The following is a 23878-nucleotide window of genomic DNA, read 5'->3' as shown; positions in this document are numbered from 1 at the left end:
AAACATACCTTCTGTGCAAAGTTGGTATGCAGAATTTCACGCCTCAGCAAGTGAGGGTGAGTCCCAGGCCAGGGGCTAAAGAGCAAAAGAGTGCCTGTGCTCAGACTTTCCCTGCTAGGGATAGTTTATCTGGAACAAGGCCTACTCTCTTGTATCCAGCAAGGATCTAGAAATCCTGCATGAATCTGCAAGGCACATTGGCAGCATAAATTTGCATAAACTGCCCCACCTATTGCCTTCCTACTTCCTGTGCTGTAGTTGTTTGTGTAGAGAGAGAGGTCGCAGGCAAGGAAATGTTGTGAGTCGGATACAGGACCCTAAATAGCTGGTGAGAGGTATGTGGTGTTCTAAAAGCATGAAAACTGTATACCTGTGAAATAAAGTGCTTTCGTATGTGTTCTTCTGTGTTTATTGTCCTGTGCATAAAGTTGCACCTTGTGTTTGAAGGTTTAAATTATTTCAGGCTTGCATTGAGGTAGACGTTTCTGAGTAACTTTTATTCATTTCTTAAAAGCATATACTGTCAGGATGGCCGAGAGGTCTAAGGCGCTGTGTTTAGGCCACAGTCTCCTTTGGAGGCGTGGGTTCGAATCCCACTTCTGACATGCCTTTTGGAGATTTAATCTCCTTTATCAGGTTAACATCTGATGGAAGTTGCATCTGTTGGTCTTCACTTGGCACGTTATTCCGTTCTCCTCTTGTCAAGAGAGATGGGGTTTCTCATATATTTAGGTTCTATAACGTCTTGCTGACAAAGCGCAATCCTTACCAAATGAGCATAGGACCCATGTAAGAGGTCATCTGGAAGAGTCATGCTCTTGTATGCCCTGGCCAGATGGGCCCAGCAAATTTGGAAGAATGCCATTCATCTGGTAGACAACTGGACTCCAGCACACTTACAGCAATTTCCTCAGGGCTTTGATCAGGGGCTGCTTAAATTTGCATACTCCACCCTATGTTGTGACTTTGAGATCCCTTGTTGAAATTGCTTTAGCCAGCCAAGAGGTGGCTATTGTCTCAATTTCAAAGCAGCTTTGAGCCGTTCAAGTGGCTGGTGAATAGCACTTTCTCTTTGTTTGCCTCAAAGTTCTAAAGAGTTCTCCATAGGTCCTGCTCTGTACAGATTGTTCAAAGATCTGTTGGAAGTGCATATAATAGGATAAATAAATTGAGGGCATTCCTTTTCAGTACCTCACCTGCATGGCTGTCTGGCCTCTGGAAGATGCTGGGAAAGCAAGTCAGGATGGCCGAGTGGTCTAAGGCGCTGCGTTCAGGTCGCAGTCTCCTCTGGAGGCGTGGGTTCAAATCCCACTTCTGACAGTCCTGTGTTTACTCTAATTTTTTTCTTGAGAAATATGATCATTTCCCTCGCAGTGGCTTATAGGATTGTCTTCTTGGAAGAGTGCAGTGAGTTTTTTTCTTGCTCTAGCCACTATTGGCCTAAGCTCTGTGCATTTTTTGGTTCCTAATATCTTTCTCACCCTTTAGATGAAAAAGCACCATGGGGTCAGGATGGCCGAGTGGTCTAAGGCGCTGCGTTAAGGCCGCAGTCTCTCCTGGAGGCGTGGGTTCGAATCCCACTTCTGACAAAACTTGAATTCCATTTTCTCTCTCAGTTCCTTTAGAATCTCAGCTAAAAATTGGCAATGTAAATAATATCTGAATAAGTACCAAACTTCAGTTTCAACTGCAAATGCATTTGCCCTATTCTATCTTTAACGTTAATGTAATATTCTTCTAGCACTCGTGGTGTTTTATATTTCTTTTGTGGGGTACTTTAAAAATCTTTTTTATGAAAGAAATGGGTTACATTAAGTCTTGTGATGTTTTAGGTTTACAATAAGGAGGTTTTAAACTTTATGTCACGTCATTTTCAGATGCTTCATTCAAGAGATGTTTCCACTATAGAATGCAGAGCAAGGGCAAAAATACAAGTGATAGAGCGAGTGAGTGAGAAGGAGTGTTGTGGAAGGAGAGAATGAAACAAAGACAGAGTGAGTGAATGGCAGGGAGGCATAGAAGAGAAGTCTAGTAGTGCAGGAGACCTGCTTTTCCCTGCTCTTGATCTCCCACCCATCCCCAAACAACCACAAACATACCTTCTGTGCAAAGTTGGTATGCAGATTTTCACGCCTCAGCAAGTGAGGGTGAGTCCCAGGCCAGGGGCTAAAGAGCAAAAGAGTGACTGTGCTCAGACTTTCCCTGCTAGGGATAGTTTATCTGGAACAAGGCCTACTCTCTTGTATCCAGCAAGGATCTAGAAATCCTGCATGAATCTGCAAGGCACATTGGCAGCATAAATTTGCATAAACTGCCCCACCTATTGCCTTCCTACTTCCTGTGCTGTAGTTGTTTGTGTAGAGAGAGAGGTCGCAGGCAAGGAAATGTTGTGAGTCGGAGACAGGACCCTAAATAGCTGGTGAGAGGTATGTGGTGTTCTAAAAGCATGAAAACTGTATACCTGTGAAATAAAGTGCTTTCGTATGTGTTCTTCTGTGTTTATTGTCCTGTGCATAAAGTTGCACCTTGTGTTTGAAGGTTTAAATTATTTCAGGCTTGCATGGAGGTAGACGTTTCTGAGTAACTTTTATTCATTTATTAAAAGCCTATACTGTCAGGATGGCCGAGAGGTCTAAGGCGCTGTGTTTAGGTCACAGTCTCCTTTGGAGGCGTGGGTTCGATTCCCACTTCTGACATGCCTTTTGGAGATTTAATCTCCTTTATCAGGTTAACATCTGATGGAAGTTGCATCTGTTGGTCTTCACTTGGCACGTTATTCCGTTCTCCTCTTGTCAAGAGAGATGGGGTTTCTCATATATTTAGGTTCTATAACGTCTTGCTGACAAAGCGCAATCCTTACCAAATGAGCATAGGACCCATGTAAGAGGTCATCTGGAAGAGTCATGCTCTTGTATGCCCTGGCCAGACGGGCCCTGCAAATTTGGAAGAATGCCATTCATCTGGTAGACAACTGGACTCCAGCACACTTACAGCAATCTCCTCAGGGCTTTGATCAGGGGCTGCTTAAATTTGCATACTCCACCCTATGTTGTGACTTTGAGATCCCTTGTTGAAATTGCTTTAGCCAGCCAAGAGGTGGCTATTGTCTCAATTTCAAAGCAGCTTTGAGCCGTTCAAGTGGCTGGTGAATAGCACTTTCTCTTTGTTTGCCTCAAAGTTCTAAAGAGTTCTCCATAGGTCCTGCTCTGTACAGATTGTTCAAAGATCTGTTGGAAGTGCATATAATAGGATAAATAAATTGAGGGCATTCCTTTTCAGTACCTCACCTGCATGGCTGTCTGGCCTCTGGAAGATGCTGGGAAAGCAAGTCAGGATGGCCGAGTGGTCTAAGGCGCTGCGTTCAGGTCGCAGTCTCCTCTGGAGGCGTGGTTTCAAATCCCACTTCTGACAGTCCTCTGTTTACTCTAATTTTTTTCTTGAGAAATATGATCATTTCCCTCGCAGTGGCTTATAGGATTGTCTTCTTGGAAGAGTGCAGTGAGTTTTTTTCTTGCTCTAGCCACTATTGGCCTAAGCTCTGTGCATTTTTTGGTTCCTAATATCTTTCTCACCCTTTAGATGAAAAAGCAGCATGGGGTCAGGATGGCCGAGTGGTCTAAGGCGCTGCGTTAAGGCCGCAGTCTCTCCTGGAGGCGTGGGTTCGAATCCCACTTCTGACAAAACTTGAATTCCATTTTCTCTCTCAGTTCCTTTAGAATCTCAGCTAAAAATTGGCAATGTAAATAATATCTGAATAAGTACCAAACTTCAGTTTCAACTGCAAATGCATTTGCCCTATTCTATCTTTAACGTTAATGTAATATTCTTCTAGCACTCGTGGTGTTTTATATTTCTTTTGTGGGGTACTTTAAAAATCTTTTTTATGAAAGAAATGGGTTACATTAAGTCTTGTGATGTTTTAGGTTTCCAATAAGGAGGTTTTAAATTTTATATCACGTCATTTTCAGATGCTTCATTCAAGAGATGTTTCCACTATAGAATGCAGAGCAAGGGCAAAAATACAAGTGATAGAGCGAGTGAGTGAGAAGGAGTGTTGTGGAAGGACAGAATGAAACAAAGACAGAGTGAGTGAACGGCAGGGAGGCATAGAAGAGTAGTCTAGTAGTGAAGGAGACCTGCTTTTCCCTGCTCTTGACCTCCCACCCATCCCCAAACAACCACAAACATACCTTCTGTGCAAAGTTGGTATGCAGAATTTCACGCCTCAGCAAGTGAGGGTGAGTCCCAGGCCAGGGGCTAAAGAGCAAAAGAGTGCCTGTGCTCAGACTTTCCCTGCTAGGGATAGTTTATCTGGAACAAGGCCTACTCTCTTGTATCCAGCAAGGATCTAGAAATCCTGCATGAATCTGCAAGGCACATTGGCAGCATAAATTTGCATAAACTGCCCCACCTATTGCCTTCCTACTTCCTGTGCTGTAGTTGTTTGTGTAGAGAGAGAGGTCGCAGGCAAGGAAATGTTGTGAGTCGGATACAGGACCCTAAATAGCTGGTGAGAGGTATGTGGTGTTCTAAAAGCATGAAAACTGTATACCTGTGAAATAAAGTGCTTTCGTATGTGTTCTTCTGTGTTTATTGTCCTGTGCATAAAGTTGCACCTTGTGTTTGAAGGTTTAAATTATTTCAGGCTTGCATGGAGGTAGACGTTTCTGAGTAACTTTTATTCATTTCTTAAAAGCCTATACTGTCAGGATGGCCGAGAGGTCTAAGGCGCTGTGTTTAGGCCACAGTCTCCTTTGGAGGCGTGGGTTCGAATCCCACTTCTGACATGCCTTTTGGAGATTTAATCTCCTTTATCAGGTTAACATCTGATGGAAGTTGCATCTGTTGGTCTTCACTTGGCACGTTATTCCGTTCTCCTCTTGTCAAGAGAGATAGGGTTTCTCATATATTTAGGTTCTATAACGTCTTGCTGACAAAGCGCAATCCTTACCAAATGAGCATAGGACCCATGTAAGAGGTCATCTGGAAGAGTCATGCTCTTGTATGCCCTGGCCAGACGGGCCCTGCAAATTTGGAAGAATGCCATGCATCTGGTAGACAACTGGACTCCAGCACACTTACAGCAATTTCCTTAGGGCTTTGATCAGGGGCTGCTTAAATTTGCATACTCCACCCTATGTTGTGACTTTGAGATCCCTTGTTGAAATTGCTTTAGCCAGCCAAGAGGTGGCTATTGTCTCAATTTCAAAGCAGCTTTGAGCCGTTCAAGTGGCTGGTGAATAGCACTTTCTCTTTGTTCGCCTCAAAGTTCTAAAGAGTTCTCCATAGGTCCTGCTCTGTACAGATTGTTCAAAGATCTGTTGGAAGTGCATATAATAGGATAAATAAATTGAGGGCATTCCTTTTCAGTACCTCACCTGCATGGCTGTCTGGCCTCTGGAAGATGCTGGGAAAGCAAGTCAGGATGGCCGAGTGGTCTAAGGCGCTGCGTTCAGGTCGCAGTCTCCTCTGGAGGTGTGGGTTCAAATCCCACTTCTGACAGTCCTGTGTTTACTCTAATTTTTTTCTTGAGAAATATGATCATTTCCCTCGCAGTGGCTTATAGGATTGTCTTCTTGGAAGAGTGCAGTGAGTTTTTTTCTTGCTCTAGCCACTATTGGCCTAAGCTCTGTGCATTTTTTGGTTCCTAATATCTTTTTCACCCTTTAGATGAAAAAGCAGCATGGGGTCAGGATGGCCGAGTGGTCTAAGGCGCTGCGTTAAGGCCGCAGTCTCTCCTGGAGGCGTGGGTTCAAATCCCACTTCTGACAAAACTTGAATTCCATTTTCTCTCTCAGTTCCTTTAGAATCTCAGCTAAAAATTGGCAATGTAAATAATATCTGAATAAGTACCAAACTTCAGTTTCAACTGCAAATGCATTTGCCCTATTCTATCTTTAACGTTAATGTAATATTCTTCTAGCACTCGTGGTGTTTTATATTTGTTTTGTGGGGTACTTTAAAAATCTTTTTTATGAAAGAAATGGGTTACATTAAGTCTTGTGATGTTTTAGGTTTACAATAAGGAGGTTTTAAGTTTTATGTCACGTCATTTTCAGATGCTTCATTCAAGAGATGTTTCCACTATAGAATGCAGAGCAAGGGCAAAAATACAAGTGATAGAGCGAGTGAGTGAGAAGGAGTGTTGTGGAAGGAGAGAATGAAACAAAGACAGAGTGAGTGAATGGCAGGGAGGCATAGAAGAGAAGTCTAGTAGTGCAGGAGACCTGCTTTTCCCTGCTCTTGATCTCCCACCCATCCCCAAACAACCACAAACATACCTTCTGTGCAAAGTTGGTATGCAGATTTTCACGCCTCAGCAAGTGAGGGTGAGTCCCAGGCCAGGGGCTAAAGAGCAAAAGAGTGCCTGTGCTCAGACTTTCCCTGCTAGGGATAGTTTATCTGGAACAAGGCCTACTCTCTTGTATCCAGCAAGGATCTAGAAATCCTGCATGAATCTGCAAGGCACATTGGCAGCATAAATTTGCATAAACTGCCCCACCTATTGCCGTCCTACTTCCTGTGCTGTAGTTGTTTGTGTAGAGAGAGAGGTCGCAGGCAAGGAAATGTTGTGAGTCGGATACAGGACCCTAAATAGCTGGTGAGAGGTATGTGGTGTTCTAAAAGCATGAAAACTGTATACCTGTGAAATAAAGTGCTTTCGTATGTGTTCTTCTGTGTTTATTGTCCTGTGCATAAAGTTGCACCTTGTGTTTGAAGGTTTAAATTATTTCAGGCTTGCATGGAGGTAGACGTTTCTGAGTAACTTTTATTCATTTATTAAAAGCCTATACTGTCAGGATGGCCGAGAGGTCTAAGGCGCTGTGTTTAGGCCACAGTCTCCTTTGGAGGCGTGGGTTCGAATCCCACTTCTGACATGCCTTTTGGAGATTTAATCTCCTTTATCAGGTTAACATCTGATGGAAGTTGCATCTGTTGGTCTTCACTTGGCACTTTATTCCGTTCTCCTCTTGTCAAGAGAGATGGGGTTTCTCATATATTTAGGTTCTATAACGTCTTGCTGACAAAACGCAATCCTTACCAAATGAGCATAGGACCCATGTAAGAGGTCATCTGGAAGAGTCATGCTCTTGTATGCCCTGGCCAGACGGGCCCTGCAAATTTGGAAGAATGCCATTCATCTGGTAGACAACTGGACTCCAGCACACTTACAGCAATCTCCTCAGGGCTTTGATCAGGGGCTGCTTAAATTTGCATACTCCACCCTATGTTGTGACTTTGAGATCCCTTGTTGAAATTGCTTTAGCCAGCCAAGAGGTGGCTATTGTCTCAATTTCAAAGCAGCTTTGAGCCGTTCAAGTGGCTGGTGAATAGCACTTTCTCTTTGTTTGCCTCAAAGTTCTAAAGAGTTCTCCATAGGTCCTGCTCTGTACAGATTGTTCAAAGATCTGTTGGAAGTGCATATAATAGGATAAATAAATTGAGGGCATTCCTTTTCAGTACCTCACCTGCATGGCTGTCTGGCCTCTGGAAGATGCTGGGAAAGCAAGTCAGGATGGCCGAGTGGTCTAAGGCGCTGCGTTCAGGTCGCAGTCTCCTCTGGAGGCGTGGGTTCAAATCCCACTTCTGACAGTCCTGTGTTTACTCTAATTTTTTTCTTGAGAAATATGATCATTTCCCTCGCAGTGGCTTATAGGATTGTCTTCTTGGAAGAGTGCAGTGAGTTTTTTTCTTGCTCTAGCCACTATTGGCCTAAGCTCTGTGCATTTTTTGGTTCCTAATATCTTTCTCACCCTTTAGATGAAAAAGCAGCATGGGGTCAGGATGGCCGAGTGGTCTAAGGCGCTGCGTTAAGGCCGCAGTCTCTCCTGGAGGCGTGGGTTCGAATCCCACTTCTGACAAAACTTGAATTCCATTTTCTCTCTCAGTTCCTTTAGAATCTCAGCTAAAAATTGGCAATGTAAATAATATCTGAATAAGTACCAAACTTCAGTTTCAACTGCAAATGCATTTGCCCTATTCTATCTTTAACGTTAATGTAATATTCTTCTAGCACTCGTGGTGTTTTATATTTCTTTTGTGGGGTACTTTAAAAATCTTTTTTATGAAAGAAATGGGTTACATTAAGTCTTGTGATGTTTTAGGTTTCCAATAAGGAGGTTTTAAATTTTATGTCACGTCATTTTCAGATGCTTCATTCAAGAGATGTTTCCACTATAGAATGCAGAGCAAGGGCAAAAATACAAGTGATAGAGCGAGTGAGTGAGAAGGAGTGTTGTGGAAGGAGAGAATGAAACAAAGACAGAGTGAGTGAACGGCAGGGAGGCATAGAAGAGGAGTCTAGTAGTGAAGGAGACCTGCTTTTCCCTGCTCTTGACCTCCCACCCATCCCCAAACAACCACAAACATACTTCTGTGCAAAGTTGGTATGCAGAATTTCACGCCTCAGCAAGTGAGGGTGAGTCCCAGGCCAGGGGCTAAAGAGCAAAAGAGTGCCTGTGCTCAGACTTTCCCTGCTAGGGATAGTTTATCTGGAACAAACCCTACTCTCTTGTATCCAGCAAGGATCTAGAAATCCTGCATGAATCTGCAAGGCACATTGGCAGCATAAATTTGCATAAACTGCCCCACCTATTGCCTTCCTACTTCCTGTGCTGTAGTTGTTTGTGTAGAGAGAGAGGTCGCAGGCAAGGAAATGTTGTGAGTCGGATACAGGACCCTAAATAGCTGGTGAGAGGTATGTGGTGTTCTAAAAGCATGAAAACTGTATACCTGTGAAATAAAGTGCTTTCGTATGTGTTCTTCTGTGTTTATTGTCCTGTGCATAAAGTTGCACCTTGTGTTTGAAGGTTTAAATTATTTCAGGCTTGCATTGAGGTAGACGTTTCTGAGTAACTTTTATTCATTTCTTAAAAGCATATACTGTCAGGATGGCCGAGAGGTCTAAGGCGCTGTGTTTAGGCCACAGTCTCCTTTGGAGGCGTGGGTTCGAATCCCACTTCTGACATGCCTTTTGGAGATTTAATCTCCTTTATCAGGTTAACATCTGATGGAAGTTGCATCTGTTGGTCTTCACTTGGCACGTTATTCCGTTCTCCTCTTGTCAAGAGAGATTGGGTTTCTCATATATTTAGGTTCTATAACGTCTTGCTGACAAAGCGCAATCCTTACCAAATGAGCATAGGACCCATGTAAGAGGTCATCTGGAAGAGTCATGCTCTTGTATGCCCTGGCCAGACGGGCCCAGCAAATTTGGAAGAATGCCATTCATCTGGTAGACAACTGGACTCCAGCACACTTACAGCAATTTCCTCAGGGCTTTGATCAGGGGCTGCTTAAATTTGCATACTCCACCCTATGTTGTGACTTTGAGATCCCTTGTTGAAATTGCTTTAGCCAGCCAAGAGGTGGCTATTGTCTCAATTTCAAAGCAGCTTTGAGCCGTTCAAGTGGCTGGTGAATAGCACTTTCTCTTTGTTCGCCTCAAAGTTCTAAAGAGTTCTTCATAGGTCCTGCTCTGTACAGATTGTTCAAAGATCTGTTGGAAGTGCATATAATAGGATAAATAAATTGAGGGCATTCCTTTTCAGTACCTCACCTGCATGGCTGTCTGGCCTCTGGAAGATGCTGGGAAAGCAAGTCAGGATGGCCGAGTGGTCTAAGGCGCTGCGTTTAGGTCGCAGTCTCCTCTGGAGGCGTGGGTTCAAATCCCACTTCTGACAGTCCTCTGTTTACTCTAATTTTTTTCTTGAGAAATATGATCATTTCCCTCGCAGTGGCTTATAGGATTGTCTTCTTGGAAGAGTGCAGTGAGTTTTTTTCTTGCTCTAGCCACTATTGGCCTAAGCTCTGTGCATTTTTTGGTTCCTAATATCTTTCTCACCCTTTAGATGAAAAAGCAGCATGGGGTCAGGATGGCCGAGTTGTCTAAGGCGCTGCGTTAAGGCCGCAGTCTCTCCTGGAGGCGTCGGTTCAAATCCCACTTCTGACAAAACTTGAATTCCATTTTCTCTCTCAGTTCCTTTAGAATCTCAGCTAAAAATTGGCAATGTAAATAATATCTGAATAAGTACCAAACTTCAGTTTCAACTGCAAATGCATTTGCCCTATTCTATCTTTACCGTTAATGTAATATTCTTCTAGCACTCGTGGTGTTTTATATTTGTTTTGTGGGGTACTTTAAAAATCTTTTTTATGAAAGAAATGGGTTACATTAAGTCTTGTGATGTTTTAGGTTTACAATAAGGAGGTTTTAAATTTTATGTCACGTCATTTTCAGATGCTTCATTCAAGAGATGTTTCCACTATAGAATGCAGAGCAAGGGCAAAAATACAAGTGATAGAGCGAGTGAGTGAGAAGGAGTGTTGTGGAAGGAGAGAATGAAACAAAGACAGAGTGAGTGAATGGCAGGGAGGCATAGAAGAGGAGTCTAGTAGTGCAGGAGACCTGCTTTTCCCTGCTCTTGACCTCCCACCCATCCCCAAACAACCACAAACATACCTTCTGTGCAAAGTTGGTATGCAGATTTTCACGCCTCAGCAAGTGAGGGTGAGTCCCAGGCCAGGGGCTAAAGAGCAAAAGAGTGCCTGTGCTCAGACTTTCCCTGCTAGGGATAGTTTATCTGGAACAAGGCCTACTCTCTTGTATCCAGCAAGGATCTAGAAATCCTGCATGAATCTGCAAGGCACATTGGCAGCATAAATTTGCATAAACTGCCCCACCTATTGCCTTCCTACTTCCTGTGCTGTAGTTGTTTGTGTAGAGAGAGAGGTCGCAGGCAAGGAAATGTTGTGAGTCGGATACAGGACCCTAAATAGCTGGTGAGAGGTATGTGGTGTTCTAAAAGCATGAAAACTGTATACCTGTGAAATAAAGTGCTTTCGTATGTGTTCTTCTGTGTTTATTGTCCTGTGCATAAAGTTGCACCTTGTGTTTGAAGGTTTAAATTATTTCAGGCTTGCATGGAGGTAGACGTTTCTGAGTAACTTTTATTCATTTCTTAAAAGCCTATACTGTCAGGATGGCCGAGAGGTCTAAGGCGCTGTGTTTAGGCCACAGTCTCCTTTGGAGGCGTGGGTTCGAATCCCACTTCTGACATGCCTTTTGGAGATTTAATCTCCTTTATCAGGTTAACATCTGATGGAAGTTGCATCTGTTGGTCTTCACTTGGCACGTTATTCCGTTCTCCTCTTGTCAAGAGAGATGGGGTTTCTCATATATTTAGGTTCTATAACGTCTTGCTGACAAAGCGCAATCCTTACCAAATGAGCATAGGACCCATGTAAGAGGTCATCTGGAATAGTCATGCTCTTGTATGCACTGGCCAGACGGGCCCTGCAAATTTGGAAGAATGCCATGCATCTGGTAGACAACTGGACTCCAGCACACTTACAGCAATTTCCTTAGGGCTTTGATCAGGGGCTGCTTAAATTTGCATACTCCACCCTATGTTGTGACTTTGAGATCCCTTGTTGAAATTGCTTTAGCCAGCCAAGAGGTGGCTATTGTCTCAATTTCAAAGCAGCTTTGAGCCGTTCAAGTGGCTGGTGAATAGCACTTTCTCTTTGTTCGCCTCAAAGTTCTAAAGAGTTCTCCATAGGTCCTGCTCTGTACAGATTGTTCAAAGATCTGTTGGAAGTGCATATAATAGGATAAATAAATTGAGGGCATTCCTTTTCAGTACCTCACCTGCATGGCTGTCTGGCCTCTGGAAGATGCTGGGAAAGCAAGTCAGGATGGCCGAGTGGTCTAAGGCGCTGCGTTCAGGTCGCAGTCTCCTCTGGAGGCGTGGGTTCAAATCCCACTTCTGACAGTCCTGTGTTTACTCTAATTTTTTTCTTGAGAAATATGATCATTTCCCTCGCAGTGGCTTATAGGATTGTCTTCTTGGAAGAGTGCAGTGAGTTTTTTTCTTGCTCTAGCCACTATTGGCCTAAGCTCTGTGCATTTTTTGGTTCCTAATATCTTTCTCACCCTTTAGATGAAAAAGCAGTATGCGGTCAGGATGGCCGAGTGGTCTAAGGCGCTGCGTTAAGGCCGCAGTCTCTCCTGGAGGCGTCGGTTCGAATCCCACTTCTGACAAAACTTGAATTCCATTTTCTCTCTCAGTTCCTTTAGAATCTCAGCTAAAAATTGGCAATGTAAATAATATCTGAATAAGTACCAAACTTCAGTTTCAACTGCAAATGCATTTGCCCTATTCTATCTTTAACGTTAATGTAATATTCTTCTAGCACTCGTGGTGTTTTATATTTGTTTTGTGGGGTACTTTAAAAATCTTTTTTATGAAAGAAATGGGTTACATTAAGTCTTGTGATGTTTTAGGTTTCCAATAAGGAGGTTTTAAATTTTATGTCACGTCATTTTCAGATGCTTCATTCAAGAGATGTTTCCACTATAGAATGCAGAGCAAGGGCAAAAATACAAGTGATAGAGCGAGTGAGTGAGAAGGAGTGTTGTGGAAGGAGAGAATGAAACAAAGACAGAGTGAGTGAACGGCAGGGAGGCATAGAAGAGGAGTCTAGTAGTGAAGGAGACCTGCTTTTCCCTGCTCTTGACCTCCCACCCATCCCCAAACAACCACAAACATACCTTCTGTGCAAAGTTGGTATGCAGAATTTCACGCCTCAGCAAGTGAGGGTGAGTCCCAGGCCAGGGGCTAAAGAGCAAAAGAGTGCCTGTGCTCAGACTTTCCCTGCTAGGGATAGTTTATCTGGAACAAACCCTACTCTCTTGTATCCAGCAAGGATCTAGAAATCCTGCATGAATCTGCAAGGCACATTGGCAGCATAAATTTGCATAAACTGCCCCACCTATTGCCTTCCTACTTTCTGTGCTGTAGTTGTTTGTGTAGAGAGAGAGGTCGCAGGCAAGGAAATGTTGTGAGTCGGATACAGGACCCTAAATAGCTGGTGAGAGGTATGTGGTGTTCTAAAAGCATGAAAACTGTATACCTGTGAAATAAAGTGCTTTCGTATGTGTTCTTCTGTGTTTATTGTCCTGTGCATAAAGTTGCACCTTGTGTTTGAAGGTTTAAATTATTTCAGGCTTGCATGGAGGTAGACGTTTCTGAGTAACTTTTATTCATTTATTAAAAGCCTATACTGTCAGGATGGCCGAGAGGTCTAAGGCGCTGTGTTTAGGCCACAGTCTCCTTTGGAGGCGTGGGTTCGAATCCCACTTCTGACATGCCTTTTGGAGATTTAATCTCCTTTATCAGGTTAACATCTGATGGAAGTTGCATCTGTTGGTCTTCACTTGGCACTTTATTCCGTTCTCCTCTTGTCAAGAGAGATGGGGTTTCTCATATATTTAGGTTCTATAACGTCTTGCTGACAAAACGCAATCCTTACCAAATGAGCATAGGACCCATGTAAGAGGTCATCTGGAAGAGTCATGCTCTTGTATGCCCTGGCCAGACGGGCCCTGCAAATTTGGAAGAATGCCATTCATCTGGTAGACAACTGGACTCCAGCACACTTACAGCAATCTCCTCAGGGCTTTGATCAGGGGCTGCTTAAATTTGCATACTCCACCCTATGTTGTGACTTTGAGATCCCTTGTTGAAATTGCTTTAGCCAGCCAAGAGGTGGCTATTGTCTCAATTTCAAAGCAGCTTTGAGCCGTTCAAGTGGCTGGTGAATAGCACTTTCTCTTTGTTTGCCTCAAAGTTCTAAAGAGTTCTCCATAGGTCCTGCTCTGTACAGATTGTTCAAAGATCTGTTGGAAGTGCATATAATAGGATAAATAAATTGAGGGCATTCCTTTTCAGTACCTCACCTGCATGGCTGTCTGGCCTCTGGAAGATGCTGGGAAAGCAAGTCAGGATGGCCGAGTGGTCTAAGGCGCTGCGTTCAGGTCGCAGTCTCCTCTGGAGGCGTGGGTTCAAATCCCACTTCTGACAGTCCTGTGTTTACTCTAATTTTTTTCTTGAGAAATATGATCATTTCCCTCGCAGTGGCTTATAGGATTGTCTTCTTGGAAGAGTGCAGTGAGTTTTTTTCTTGCTCTAGCCACTATTGGCCTAAGCTCTGTGCATTTTTTGGTTCCTAATATCTTTCTCACCCTTTAGATGAAAAAGCAGCATGGGGTCAGGATGGCCGAGTGGTCTAAGGCGCTGCGTTAAGGCCGCAGTCTCTCCTGGAGGCGTGGGTTCGAATCCCACTTCTGACAAAACCTGAATTCCATTTTCTCTCTCAGTTCCTTTAGAATCTCAGCTAAAAATTGGCAATGTAAATAATATCTGAATAAGTACCAAACTTCAGTTTCAACTGCAAATGCATTTGCCCTATTCTATCTTTAACGTTAATGTAATATTCTTCTAGCACTCGTGGTGTTTTATATTTCTTTTGTGGGGTACTTTAAAAATCTTTTTTATGAAAGAAATGGGTTACATTAAGTCTTGTGATGTTTTAGGTTTCCAATAAGGAGGTTTTAAATTTTATGTCACGTCATTTTCAGATGCTTCATTCAAGAGATGTTTCCACTATAGAATGCAGAGCAAGGGCAAAAATACAAGTGATAGAGCGAGTGAGTGAGAAGGAGTGTTGTGGAAGGAGAGAATGAAACAAAGACAGAGTGAGTGAACGGCAGGGAGGCATAGAAGAGGAGTCTAGTAGTGAAGGAGACCTGCTTTTCCCTGCTCTTGACCTCCCACCCATCCCCAAACAACCACAAACATACCTTCTGTGCAAAGTTGGTATGCAGAATTTCACGCCTCAGCAAGTGAGGGTGAGTCCCAGGCCAGGGGCTAAAGAGCAAAAGAGTGCCTGTGCTCAGACTTTCCCTGCTAGGGATAGTTTATCTGGAACAAACCCTACTCTCTTGTATCCAGCAAGGATCTAGAAATCCTGCATGAATCTGCAAGGCACATTGGCAGCATAAATTTGCATAAACTGCCCCACCTATTGCCTTCCTACTTTCTGTGCTGTAGTTGTTTGTGTAGAGAGAGAGGTCGCAGGCAAGGAAATGTTGTGAGTCGGATACAGGACCCTAAATAGCTGGTGAGAGGTATGTGGTGTTCTAAAAGCATGAAAACTGTATACCTGTGAAATAAAGTGCTTTCGTATGTGTTCTTCTGTGTTTATTGTCCTGTGCATAAAGTTGCACCTTGTGTTTGAAGGTTTAAATTATTTCAGGCTTGCATTGAGGTAGACGTTTCTGAGTAACTTTTATTCATTTCTTAAAAGCATATACTGTCAGGATGGCCGAGAGGTCTAAGGCGCTGTGTTTAGGCCACAGTCTCCTTTGGAGGCGTGGGATCGAATCCCACTTCTGACATGCCTTTTGGAGATTTAATCTCCTTTATCAGGTTAACATCTGATGGAAGTTGCATCTGTTGGTCTTCACTTGGCACGTTATTCCGTTCTCCTCTTGTCAAGAGAGATGGGGTTTCTCATATATTTAGGTTCTATAACGTCTTGCTGACAAAGCGCAATCCTTACCAAATGAGCATAGGACCCATGTAAGAGGTCATCTGGAAGAGTCATGCTCTTGTATGCCCTGGCCAGACGGGCCCAGCAAATTTGGAAGAATGCCATTCATCTGGTAGACAACTGGACTCCAGCACACTTACAGCAATTTCCTCAGGGCTTTGATCAGGGGCTGCTTAAATTTGCATACTCCACCCTATGTTGTGACTTTGAGATCCCTTGTTGAAATTGCTTTAGCCAGCCAAGAGGTGGCTATTGTCTCAATTTCAAAGCAGCTTTGAGCCGTTCAAGTGGCTGGTGAATAGCACTTTCTCTTTGTTCGCCTCAAAGTTCTAAAGAGTTCTTCATAGGTCCTGCTCTGTACAGATTGTTCAAAGATCTGTTGGAAGTGCATATAATAGGATAAATAAATTGAGGGCATTCCTTTTCAGTACCTCACCTGCATGGCTGTCTGGCCTCTGGAAGATGCTGGGAAAGCAAGTCAGGATGGCCGAGTGGTCTAAGGCGCTGCGTTTAGGTCGCAGTCTCCTCTGGAGGCGTGGGTTCAAATCCCACTTCTGACAGTCCTCTGTTTACTCTAATTTTTTTCTTGAGAAATATGATCATTTCCCTCGCAGTGGCTTATAGGATTGTCTTCTTGGAAGAGTGCAGTGAGTTTTTTTCTTGCTCTAGCCACTATTGGCCTAAGCTCTGTGCATTTTTTGGTTCCTAATATCTTTCTCACCCTTTAGATGAAAATGCAGCATGGGGTCAGGATGGCCGAGTGGTCTAAGGCGCTGCGTTAAGGCCGCAGTCTCTCCTGGAGGCGTGGGTTCGAATCCCACTTCTGACAAAACTTGAATTCCATTTTCTCTCTCAGTTCCTTTAGAATCTCAGCTAAAAATTGGCAATGTAAATAATATCTGAATAAGTACCAAACTTCAGTTTCAACTGCAAATGCATTTGCCCTATTCTATCTTTAACGTTAATGTAATATTCTTCTAGCACTCGTGGTGTTTTATATTTGTTTTGTGGGGTACTTTAAAAATCTTTTTTATGAAAGAAATGGGTTACATTAAGTCTTGTGATGTTTTAGGTTTCCAATAAGGAGGTTTTAAATTTTATGTCACGTCATTTTCAGATGCTTCATTCAAGAGATGTTTCCACTATAGAATGCAGAGCAAGGGCAAAAATACAAGTGATAGAGCGAATGAGTGAGAAGGAGTGTTGTGGAAGGAGAGAATGAAACAAAGACAGAGTGAGTGAACGGCAGGGAGGCATAGAAGAGGAGTCTAGTAGTGAAGGAGACCTGCTTTTCCCTGCTCTTGACCTCCCACCCATCCCCAAACAACCACAAACATACCTTCTGTGCAAAGTTGGTATGCAGAATTTCATGCCTCAGCAAGTGAGGGTGAGTCCCAGGCCAGGGGCTAAAGAGCAAAAGAGTGCCTGTGCTCAGACTTTCCCTGCTAGGGATAGTTTATCTGGAACAAGGCCTACTCTCTTGTATCCAGCAAGGATCTAGAAATCCTGCATGAATCTGCAAGGCACATTGGCAGCATAAATTTGCATAAACTGCCCCACCTATTGCCTTCCTACTTCCTGTGCTGTAGTTGTTTGTGTAGAGAGAGAGGTCGCAGGCAAGGAAATGTTGTGAGTCGGATACAGGACCCTAAATAGCTGGTGAGAGGTATGTGGTGTTCTAAAAGCATGAAAACTGTATACCTGTGAAATAAAGTGCTTTCGTATGTGTTCTTCTGTGTTTCTTGTCCTGTGCATAAAGTTGCACCTTGTGTTTGAAGGTTTAAATTATTTCAGGCTTGCATGGAGGTAGACGTTTCTGAGTAACTTTTATTCATTTATTAAAAGCCTATACTGTCAGGATGGCTGAGAGGTCTAAGGCGCTGTGTTTAGGCCACAGTCTCCTTTGGAGGCGTGGGTTCGAATCCCACTTCTGACATGCCTTTTGGAGATTTAATCTCCTTTATCAGGTTAACATCTGATGGAAGTTGCATCTGTTGGTCTTCACTTGGCACTTTATTCCGTTCTCCTCTTGTCAAGAGAGATGGGGTTTCTCATATATTTAGGTTCTATAACGTCTTGCTGACAAAACGCAATCCTTACCAAATGAGCATAGGACCCATGTAAGAGGTCATCTGGAAGAGTCATGCTCTTGTATGCCCTGGCCAGACGGGCCCTGCAAATTTGGAAGAATGCCATTCATCTGGTAGACAACTGGACTCCAGCACACTTACAGCAATCTCCTCAGGGCTTTGATCAGGGGCTGCTTAAATTTGCATACTCCACCCTATGTTGTGACTTTGAGATCCCTTGTTGAAATTGCTTTAGCCAGCCAAGAGGTGGCTATTGTCTCAATTTCAAAGCAGCTTTGAGCCGTTCAAGTGGCTGGTGAATAGCACTTTCTCTTTGTTTGCCTCAAAGTTCTAAAGAGTTCTCCATAGGTCCTGCTCTGTACAGATTGTTCAAAGATCTGTTGGAAGTGCATATAATAGGATAAATAAATTGAGGGCATTCCTTTTCAGTACCTCACCTGCATGGCTGTCTGGCCTCTGGAAGATGCTGGGAAAGCAAGTCAGGATGGCCGAGTGGTCTAAGGCGCTGCGTTCAGGTCGCAGTCTCCTCTGGAGGCGTGGGTTCAAATCCCACTTCTGACAGTCCTGTGTTTACTCTAATTTTTTTCTTGAGAAATATGATCATTTCCCTCGCAGTGGCTTATAGGATTGTCTTCTTGGAAGAGTGCAGTGAGTTTTTTTCTTGCTCTAGCCACTATTGGCCTAAGCTCTGTGCATTTTTTGGTTCCTAATATCTTTCTCACCCTTTAGATGAAAAAGCACCATGGGGTCAGGATGGCCGAGTGGTCTAAGGCGCTGCGTTAAGGCCGCAGTCTCTCCTGGAGGCGTGGGTTCGAATCCCACTTCTGACAAAACTTGAATTCCATTTTCTCTCTCAGTTCCTTTAGAATCTCAGCTAAAAATTGGCAATGTAAATAATATCTGAATAAGTACCAAACTTCAGTTTCAACTGCAAATGCATTTGCCCTATTCTATCTTTAACGTTAATGTAATATTCTTCTAGCACTCGTGGTGTTTTATATTTCTTTTGTGGGGTACTTTAAAAATCTTTTTTATGAAAGAAATGGGTTACATTAAGTCTTGTGATGTTTTAGGTTTACAATAAGGAGGTTTTAAACTTTATGTCACGTCATTTTCAGATGCTTCATTCAAGAGATGTTTCCACTATAGAATGCAGAGCAAGGGCAAAAATACAAGTGATAGAGCGAGTGAGTGAGAAGGAGTGTTGTGGAAGGAGAGAATGAAACAAAGACAGAGTGAGTGAACGGCAGGGAGGCATAGAAGAGGAGTCTAGTAGTGCAGGAGACCTGCTTTTCCCTGCTCTTGACCTCCCACCCATCCCCAAACAACCACAAACATACCTTCTGTGCAAAGTTGGTATGCAGAATTTCACGCCTTAGCAAGTGAGGGTGAGTCCCAGGCCAGGGGCTAAAGAGCAAAAGAGTGCCTGTGCTCAGACTTTCCCTACTAGGGATAGTTTATCTGGAACAAGTCCTTCTCTCTTGTATCCAGCAAGGATCTAGAAATCCTGCATGAATCTGCAAGGCACATTGGCAGCATAAATTTGCATAAACTGCCCCACCTATTGCCTTCCTACTTCCTGTGCTGTAGTTGTTTGTGTAGAGAGAGAGGTCGCAGGCAAGGAAATGTTGTGAGTCGGATACAGGACCCTAAATAGCTGGTGAGAGGTATGTGGTGTTCTAAAAGCATGAAAACTGTATACCTGTGAAATAAAGTGCTTTCGTATGTGTTCTTCTGTGTTTATTGTCCTGTGCATAAAGTTGCACCTTGTGTTTGAAGGTTTAAATTATTTCAGGCTTGCATGGAGGTAGACGTTTCTGAGTAACTTTTATTCATTTCTTAAAAGCCTATACTGTCAGGATGGCCGAGAGGTCTAAGGTGCTGTGTTTAGGCCACAGTCTCCTTTGGAGGCGTGGGTTCGAATCCCACTTTTGACATGCCTTTTGGAGATTTAATCTCCTTTATCAGGTTAACATCTGATGGAAGTTGCATCTGTTGGTCTTCACCTGGCACGTTATTCCGTTCTCCTCTTGTCAAGAGAGATGGGGTTTCTCATATATTTAGGTTCTATAACGTCTTGCTGACAAAGCGCAATCCTTACCAAATGAGCATAGGACCCATGTAAGAGGTCATCTGGAAGAGTCATGCTCTTGTATGCCCTGGCCAGACGGGCCCTGCAAATTTGGAAGAATGCCATGCATCTGGTAGACAACTGGACTCCAGCACACTTACAGCAATTTCCTTAGGGCTTTGATCAGGGGCTGCTTAAATTTGCATACTCCACCCTATGTTGTGACTTTGAGATCCCTTGTTGAAATTGCTTTAGCCAGCCAAGAGGTGGCTATTGTCTCAATTTCAAAGCAGCTTTGAGCCGTTCAAGTGGCTGGTGAATAGCACTTTCTCTTTGTTCGCCTCAAAGTTCTAAAGAGTTCTCCATAGGTCCTGCTCTGTACAGATTGTTCAAAGATCTGTTGGAAGTGCATATAATAGGATAAATAAATTGAGGGCATTCCTTTTCAGTACCTCACCTGCATGGCTGTCTGGCCTCTGGAAGATGCTGGGAAAGCAAGTCAGGATGGCCGAGTGGTCTAAGGCACTGCGTTCAGGTCGCAGTCTCCTCTGGAGGCGTGGGTTCAAATCCCACTTCTGACAGTGCTGTGTTTACTCTAATTTTTTTCTTGAGAAATATGATCATTTCCCTCGCAGTGGCTTATAGGATTGTCTTCTTGAAAGAGTGCAGTGAGTTTTTTTCTTGCTCTAGCCACTATTGGCCTAAGCTCTGTGCATTTTTTGGTTTCTAATATCTTTCTCACCCTTTAGATGAAAAAGCAGCATGGGGTCAGGATGGCCGAGTGGTCTACGGCGCTGCGTTAAGGCCGCAGTCTCTCCTGGAGGCGTGGGTTCAAATCCCACTTCTGACAAAACTTGAATTCCATTTTCTCTCTCAGTTCCTTTAGAATCTCAGCTAAAAATTGGCAATGTAAATAATATCTGAATAAGTACCAAACTTCAGTTTCAACTGCAAATGCATTTGCCCTATTCTATCTTTAACGTTAATGTAATATTCTTCTAGCACTCGTGGTGTTTTATATTTGTTTTGTGGGGTACTTTAAAAATCTTTTTTATGAAAGAAATGGGTTACATTAAGTCTTGTGATGTTTTAGGTTTCCAATAAGGAGGTTTTAAATTTTATGTCACGTCATTTTCAGATGCTTCATTCAAGAGATGTTTTCACTATAGAATGCAGAGCAAGGGCAAAAATACAAGTGATAGAGCGAGTGAGTGAGAAGGAGTGTTGTGGAAGGAGAGAATGAAACAAAGACAGAGTGAGTGAACGGCAGGGAGGCATAGAAGAGGAGTCTAGTAGTGAAGGAGACCTGCTTTTCCCTGCTCTTGACCTCCCACCCATCCCCAAACAACCACAAACATACCTTCTGTGCAAAGTTGGTATGCAGAATTTCACGCCTCAGCAAGTGAGGGTGAGTCCCAGGCCAGGGGCTAAAGAGCAAAAGAGTGCCTGTGCTCAGACTTTCCCTACTAGGGATAGTTTATCTGGAACAAGGCCTACTCTCTTGTATCCAGCAAGGATCTAGAAATCCTGCATGAATCTGCAAGGCACATTGGCAGCATAAATTTGCATAAACTGCCCCACCTATTGCCTTCCTACTTCCTGTGCTGTAGTTGTTTGTGTAGAGAGAGAGGTCGCAGGCAAGGAAATGTTGTGAGTCGGATACAGGACCCTAAATAGCTGGTGAGAGGTATGTGGTGTTCTAAAAGCATGAAAACTGTATACCTGTGAAATAAAGTGCTTTCGTATGTGTTCTTCTGTGTTTATTGTCCTGTGCATAAAGTTGCACCTTGTGTTTGAAGGTTTAAATTATTTCAGGCTTGCATGGAGGTAGACGTTTCTGAGTAACTTTTATTCATTTCTTAAAAGCCTATACTGTCAGGATGACCGAGAGGTCTAAGGTGCTGTGTTTAGGCCACAGTCTCCTTTGGAGGCGTGGGTTCGAATCCAACTTCTGACTTGCCTTTTGGAGATTTAATCTCCTTTATCAGGTTAACATCTGATGGAAGTTGCATCTGTTGGTCTTCACTTGGCACGTTATTCCGTTCTCCTCTTGTCAAGAGAGATGGGGTTTCTCATATATTTAGGTTCTATAACGTCTTGCTGACAAAGCGCAATCCTTACCAAATGAGCATAGGACCCATGGAAGAGGTCATCTGGAAGAGTCATGCTCTTGTATGCCCTGGCCAGACGGGCCCTGCAAATTTGGAAGAATGCCATTCATCTGGTAGACAACTGGACTCCAGCACACTTACAGCAATTTCCTCAGGGCTTTGATCAGGGGCTGCTTAAATTTGCATACTCCACCCTATGTTGTGACTTTGAGATCCCTTGTTAAAATTGCTTTAGCCAGCCAAGAGGTGGCTATTGTCTCAATTTCAAAGCAGCTTTGAGCCGTTCAAGTGGCTGGTGAACAGCACTTTCTCTTTGTTCGCCTCAAAGTTCTAAAGAGTTCTCCATAGGTCCTGCTCTGTACAGATTGTTCAAAGATCTGTTGGAAGTGCATATAATAGGATAAATAAATTGAGGGCATTGCTTTTCAGTACCTCACCTGCATGGCTGTCTGGCCTCTGGAAGATGCTGGGAAAGCAAGTCAGGATGGCCGAGTGGTCTAAGGCGCTGCGTTCAGGTCGCAGTCTCCTCTGGAGGTGTGGGTTCAAATCCCACTTCTGACAGTCCTGTGTTTACTCTACTTTTTTTCTTGAGAAATATGATCATTTCCCTCGCAGTGGCTTATAGGATTGTCTTCTTGGAAGAGTGCAGTGAGTTTTTTTCTTGCTCTAGCCACTATTGGCATAAGCTCTGTGCATTTTTTGGTTCCTAATATATTTCTCACCCTTTAGATGAAAAAGCAGCATGGGGTCAGGATGGCCGAGTGGTCTAAGGCGCTGCGTTAAGGCCGCAGTCTCTCCTGGAGGCCTTGGTTCGAATCCCACTTCTGACAAAACTTGAATTCCATTTTCTCTCTCAGTTCCTTTAGAATCTCAGCTAAAAATTGGCAATGTAAATAATATCTGAATAAGTACCAAACTTCAGTTTCAACTGCAAATGCATTTGCCCTATTCTATCTTTAACGTTAATGTAATATTCTTCTAGCACTCGTGGTGTTTTATTTTTGTTTTGTGGGGTACTTTAAAAATCTTTTTTATGAAAGAAATGGGTTACATTAAGTCTTGTGATGTTTTAGGTTTCCAATAAGGAGGTTTTAAATGTTATGTCACGTCATTTTCAGATGCTTGATTCAAGAGCTGTTTCCACTATAGAATGCAGAGCAAGGGCAAAAATACAAGTGATAGAGCAAGTGAGTGAGAAGGAGTGTTGTGGAAGGAGAGAATGAAACAAAGACAGAGTGAGTGAATGGCAGGGAGGCATAGAAGAGGAGTCTAGTAGTGAAGGAGACCTGCTTTTTCCTGCTCTTGACCTCCCACCCATCCCCAAACGACCACAAACATACCTTCTGTGCAAAGTTGGTATGCAGCATTTCACGCCTCAGCAAGTGAGGGTGAGTCCCAGGCCAGGGGCTAAAGAGCAAAAGAGTGCCTGTGCTCAGACTTTCCCTGCTAGGGATAGTTTATCTGGAACAAGGCCTACTCTCTTGTATCCAGCAAGGATCTAGAAATCCTGCATGAATCTGCAAGGCACATTGGCAGCATAAATTTGCATAAACTGCCCCACCTATTGCCTTCCTACTTCCTGTGCTGTAGTTGTTTGTGTAGAGAGAGAGGTCGCAGGCAAGGAAATGTTGTGAGTCGGATACAGGACCCTAAATAGCTGGTGAGAGGTATGTGGTGTTCTAAAAGCATGAAAACTGTATACCTGTGAAATAAAATGCTTTCGTATGTGTTCTTCTGTGTTTATTGTCCTGTGCATAAAGTTGCACCTTGTGTTTGAAGGTTTAAATTATTTCAGGCTTGCATGGAGGTAGACGTTTCTGAGTAACTTTTATTCATTTCTTAAAATCCTATACTGTCAGGATGGCCGAGAGGTCTAAGGCGCTGTGTTTAGGCCACAGTCTCCTTTGGAGGCGTGGGTTCGAATCCCACTTCTGACATGCCTTTTGGAGATTTAATCTCCTTTATCAGGTTAACATCTGATGGAAGTTGCATCTGTTGGTCTTCACTTGGCACGTTATTCCATTCTCCTCTTGTCAAGAGAGATGGGGTTTCTCATATATTTAGGTTCTATAACGTCTTGCTGACAAAGCGCAATCCTTACCAAATGAGCATAGGACCCATGTAAGAGGTCATCTGGAAGAGTCATGCTCTTGTATGCCCTGGCCAGACGGGCCCTGCAAATTTGGAAGAATGCCATTCATCTGGTAGAC

The 23878-nt window shown here is 43.4% G+C and overlaps 29 non-coding genes across 29 annotated transcripts; all 29 read left to right on the top strand.

Moving 5' to 3' along the window:
- Positions 1–522: 522 nt before the first annotated feature.
- Positions 523–605, top strand: TRNAL-UAG (transfer RNA leucine (anticodon UAG)). Its single transcript has one exon. It is a non-coding gene; the product is annotated as a tRNA-Leu (tRNA).
- A 632-nt stretch (positions 606–1237) lies between these two features.
- TRNAL-CAG (transfer RNA leucine (anticodon CAG)) lies at positions 1238–1320 on the top strand. The gene has a single exon. It is a non-coding gene; the product is annotated as a tRNA-Leu (tRNA).
- Positions 1321–1506: 186 nt separating this feature from the next.
- TRNAL-AAG (transfer RNA leucine (anticodon AAG)) lies at positions 1507–1589 on the top strand. The gene has a single exon. It is a non-coding gene; the product is annotated as a tRNA-Leu (tRNA).
- A 1024-nt stretch (positions 1590–2613) lies between these two features.
- Positions 2614–2696, top strand: TRNAL-UAG (transfer RNA leucine (anticodon UAG)). The gene has a single exon. It is a non-coding gene; the product is annotated as a tRNA-Leu (tRNA).
- Positions 2697–3597: 901 nt separating this feature from the next.
- Positions 3598–3680, top strand: TRNAL-AAG (transfer RNA leucine (anticodon AAG)). The gene has a single exon. It is a non-coding gene; the product is annotated as a tRNA-Leu (tRNA).
- Positions 3681–4704: 1024 nt separating this feature from the next.
- Positions 4705–4787, top strand: TRNAL-UAG (transfer RNA leucine (anticodon UAG)). Its single transcript has one exon. It is a non-coding gene; the product is annotated as a tRNA-Leu (tRNA).
- Positions 4788–5419: 632 nt separating this feature from the next.
- Positions 5420–5502, top strand: TRNAL-CAG (transfer RNA leucine (anticodon CAG)). Its single transcript has one exon. It is a non-coding gene; the product is annotated as a tRNA-Leu (tRNA).
- Positions 5503–5688: 186 nt separating this feature from the next.
- TRNAL-AAG (transfer RNA leucine (anticodon AAG)) lies at positions 5689–5771 on the top strand. Its single transcript has one exon. It is a non-coding gene; the product is annotated as a tRNA-Leu (tRNA).
- Positions 5772–6795: 1024 nt separating this feature from the next.
- Positions 6796–6878, top strand: TRNAL-UAG (transfer RNA leucine (anticodon UAG)). Its single transcript has one exon. It is a non-coding gene; the product is annotated as a tRNA-Leu (tRNA).
- Positions 6879–7510: 632 nt separating this feature from the next.
- On the top strand, positions 7511–7593 carry TRNAL-CAG (transfer RNA leucine (anticodon CAG)). Its single transcript has one exon. It is a non-coding gene; the product is annotated as a tRNA-Leu (tRNA).
- Positions 7594–7779: 186 nt separating this feature from the next.
- TRNAL-AAG (transfer RNA leucine (anticodon AAG)) lies at positions 7780–7862 on the top strand. The gene has a single exon. It is a non-coding gene; the product is annotated as a tRNA-Leu (tRNA).
- Positions 7863–8885: 1023 nt separating this feature from the next.
- TRNAL-UAG (transfer RNA leucine (anticodon UAG)) lies at positions 8886–8968 on the top strand. Its single transcript has one exon. It is a non-coding gene; the product is annotated as a tRNA-Leu (tRNA).
- Positions 8969–9600: 632 nt separating this feature from the next.
- Positions 9601–9683, top strand: TRNAL-UAG (transfer RNA leucine (anticodon UAG)). Its single transcript has one exon. It is a non-coding gene; the product is annotated as a tRNA-Leu (tRNA).
- A 1293-nt stretch (positions 9684–10976) lies between these two features.
- On the top strand, positions 10977–11059 carry TRNAL-UAG (transfer RNA leucine (anticodon UAG)). The gene has a single exon. It is a non-coding gene; the product is annotated as a tRNA-Leu (tRNA).
- Positions 11060–11691: 632 nt separating this feature from the next.
- On the top strand, positions 11692–11774 carry TRNAL-CAG (transfer RNA leucine (anticodon CAG)). The gene has a single exon. It is a non-coding gene; the product is annotated as a tRNA-Leu (tRNA).
- A 1293-nt stretch (positions 11775–13067) lies between these two features.
- On the top strand, positions 13068–13150 carry TRNAL-UAG (transfer RNA leucine (anticodon UAG)). The gene has a single exon. It is a non-coding gene; the product is annotated as a tRNA-Leu (tRNA).
- A 632-nt stretch (positions 13151–13782) lies between these two features.
- On the top strand, positions 13783–13865 carry TRNAL-CAG (transfer RNA leucine (anticodon CAG)). Its single transcript has one exon. It is a non-coding gene; the product is annotated as a tRNA-Leu (tRNA).
- A 186-nt stretch (positions 13866–14051) lies between these two features.
- Positions 14052–14134, top strand: TRNAL-AAG (transfer RNA leucine (anticodon AAG)). The gene has a single exon. It is a non-coding gene; the product is annotated as a tRNA-Leu (tRNA).
- Positions 14135–15158: 1024 nt separating this feature from the next.
- TRNAL-UAG (transfer RNA leucine (anticodon UAG)) lies at positions 15159–15241 on the top strand. Its single transcript has one exon. It is a non-coding gene; the product is annotated as a tRNA-Leu (tRNA).
- Positions 15242–15873: 632 nt separating this feature from the next.
- TRNAL-UAG (transfer RNA leucine (anticodon UAG)) lies at positions 15874–15956 on the top strand. Its single transcript has one exon. It is a non-coding gene; the product is annotated as a tRNA-Leu (tRNA).
- A 186-nt stretch (positions 15957–16142) lies between these two features.
- On the top strand, positions 16143–16225 carry TRNAL-AAG (transfer RNA leucine (anticodon AAG)). The gene has a single exon. It is a non-coding gene; the product is annotated as a tRNA-Leu (tRNA).
- Positions 16226–17249: 1024 nt separating this feature from the next.
- TRNAL-UAG (transfer RNA leucine (anticodon UAG)) lies at positions 17250–17332 on the top strand. Its single transcript has one exon. It is a non-coding gene; the product is annotated as a tRNA-Leu (tRNA).
- A 632-nt stretch (positions 17333–17964) lies between these two features.
- Positions 17965–18047, top strand: TRNAL-CAG (transfer RNA leucine (anticodon CAG)). The gene has a single exon. It is a non-coding gene; the product is annotated as a tRNA-Leu (tRNA).
- A 186-nt stretch (positions 18048–18233) lies between these two features.
- TRNAL-AAG (transfer RNA leucine (anticodon AAG)) lies at positions 18234–18316 on the top strand. The gene has a single exon. It is a non-coding gene; the product is annotated as a tRNA-Leu (tRNA).
- A 1024-nt stretch (positions 18317–19340) lies between these two features.
- TRNAL-UAG (transfer RNA leucine (anticodon UAG)) lies at positions 19341–19423 on the top strand. The gene has a single exon. It is a non-coding gene; the product is annotated as a tRNA-Leu (tRNA).
- A 632-nt stretch (positions 19424–20055) lies between these two features.
- On the top strand, positions 20056–20138 carry TRNAL-CAG (transfer RNA leucine (anticodon CAG)). The gene has a single exon. It is a non-coding gene; the product is annotated as a tRNA-Leu (tRNA).
- A 186-nt stretch (positions 20139–20324) lies between these two features.
- On the top strand, positions 20325–20407 carry TRNAL-AAG (transfer RNA leucine (anticodon AAG)). Its single transcript has one exon. It is a non-coding gene; the product is annotated as a tRNA-Leu (tRNA).
- Positions 20408–22146: 1739 nt separating this feature from the next.
- Positions 22147–22229, top strand: TRNAL-CAG (transfer RNA leucine (anticodon CAG)). Its single transcript has one exon. It is a non-coding gene; the product is annotated as a tRNA-Leu (tRNA).
- A 1293-nt stretch (positions 22230–23522) lies between these two features.
- On the top strand, positions 23523–23605 carry TRNAL-UAG (transfer RNA leucine (anticodon UAG)). Its single transcript has one exon. It is a non-coding gene; the product is annotated as a tRNA-Leu (tRNA).
- Positions 23606–23878: the final 273 nt, after the last annotated feature.

Source organism: Triturus cristatus, chromosome 6 (genome assembly GCF_964204655.1).
Source record: "Triturus cristatus chromosome 6, aTriCri1.1, whole genome shotgun sequence".
NCBI classification, from domain to species: Eukaryota; Metazoa; Chordata; class Amphibia; order Caudata; family Salamandridae; genus Triturus; species Triturus cristatus.
This window is presented reverse-complemented; position numbering and strand designations above follow the sequence as displayed.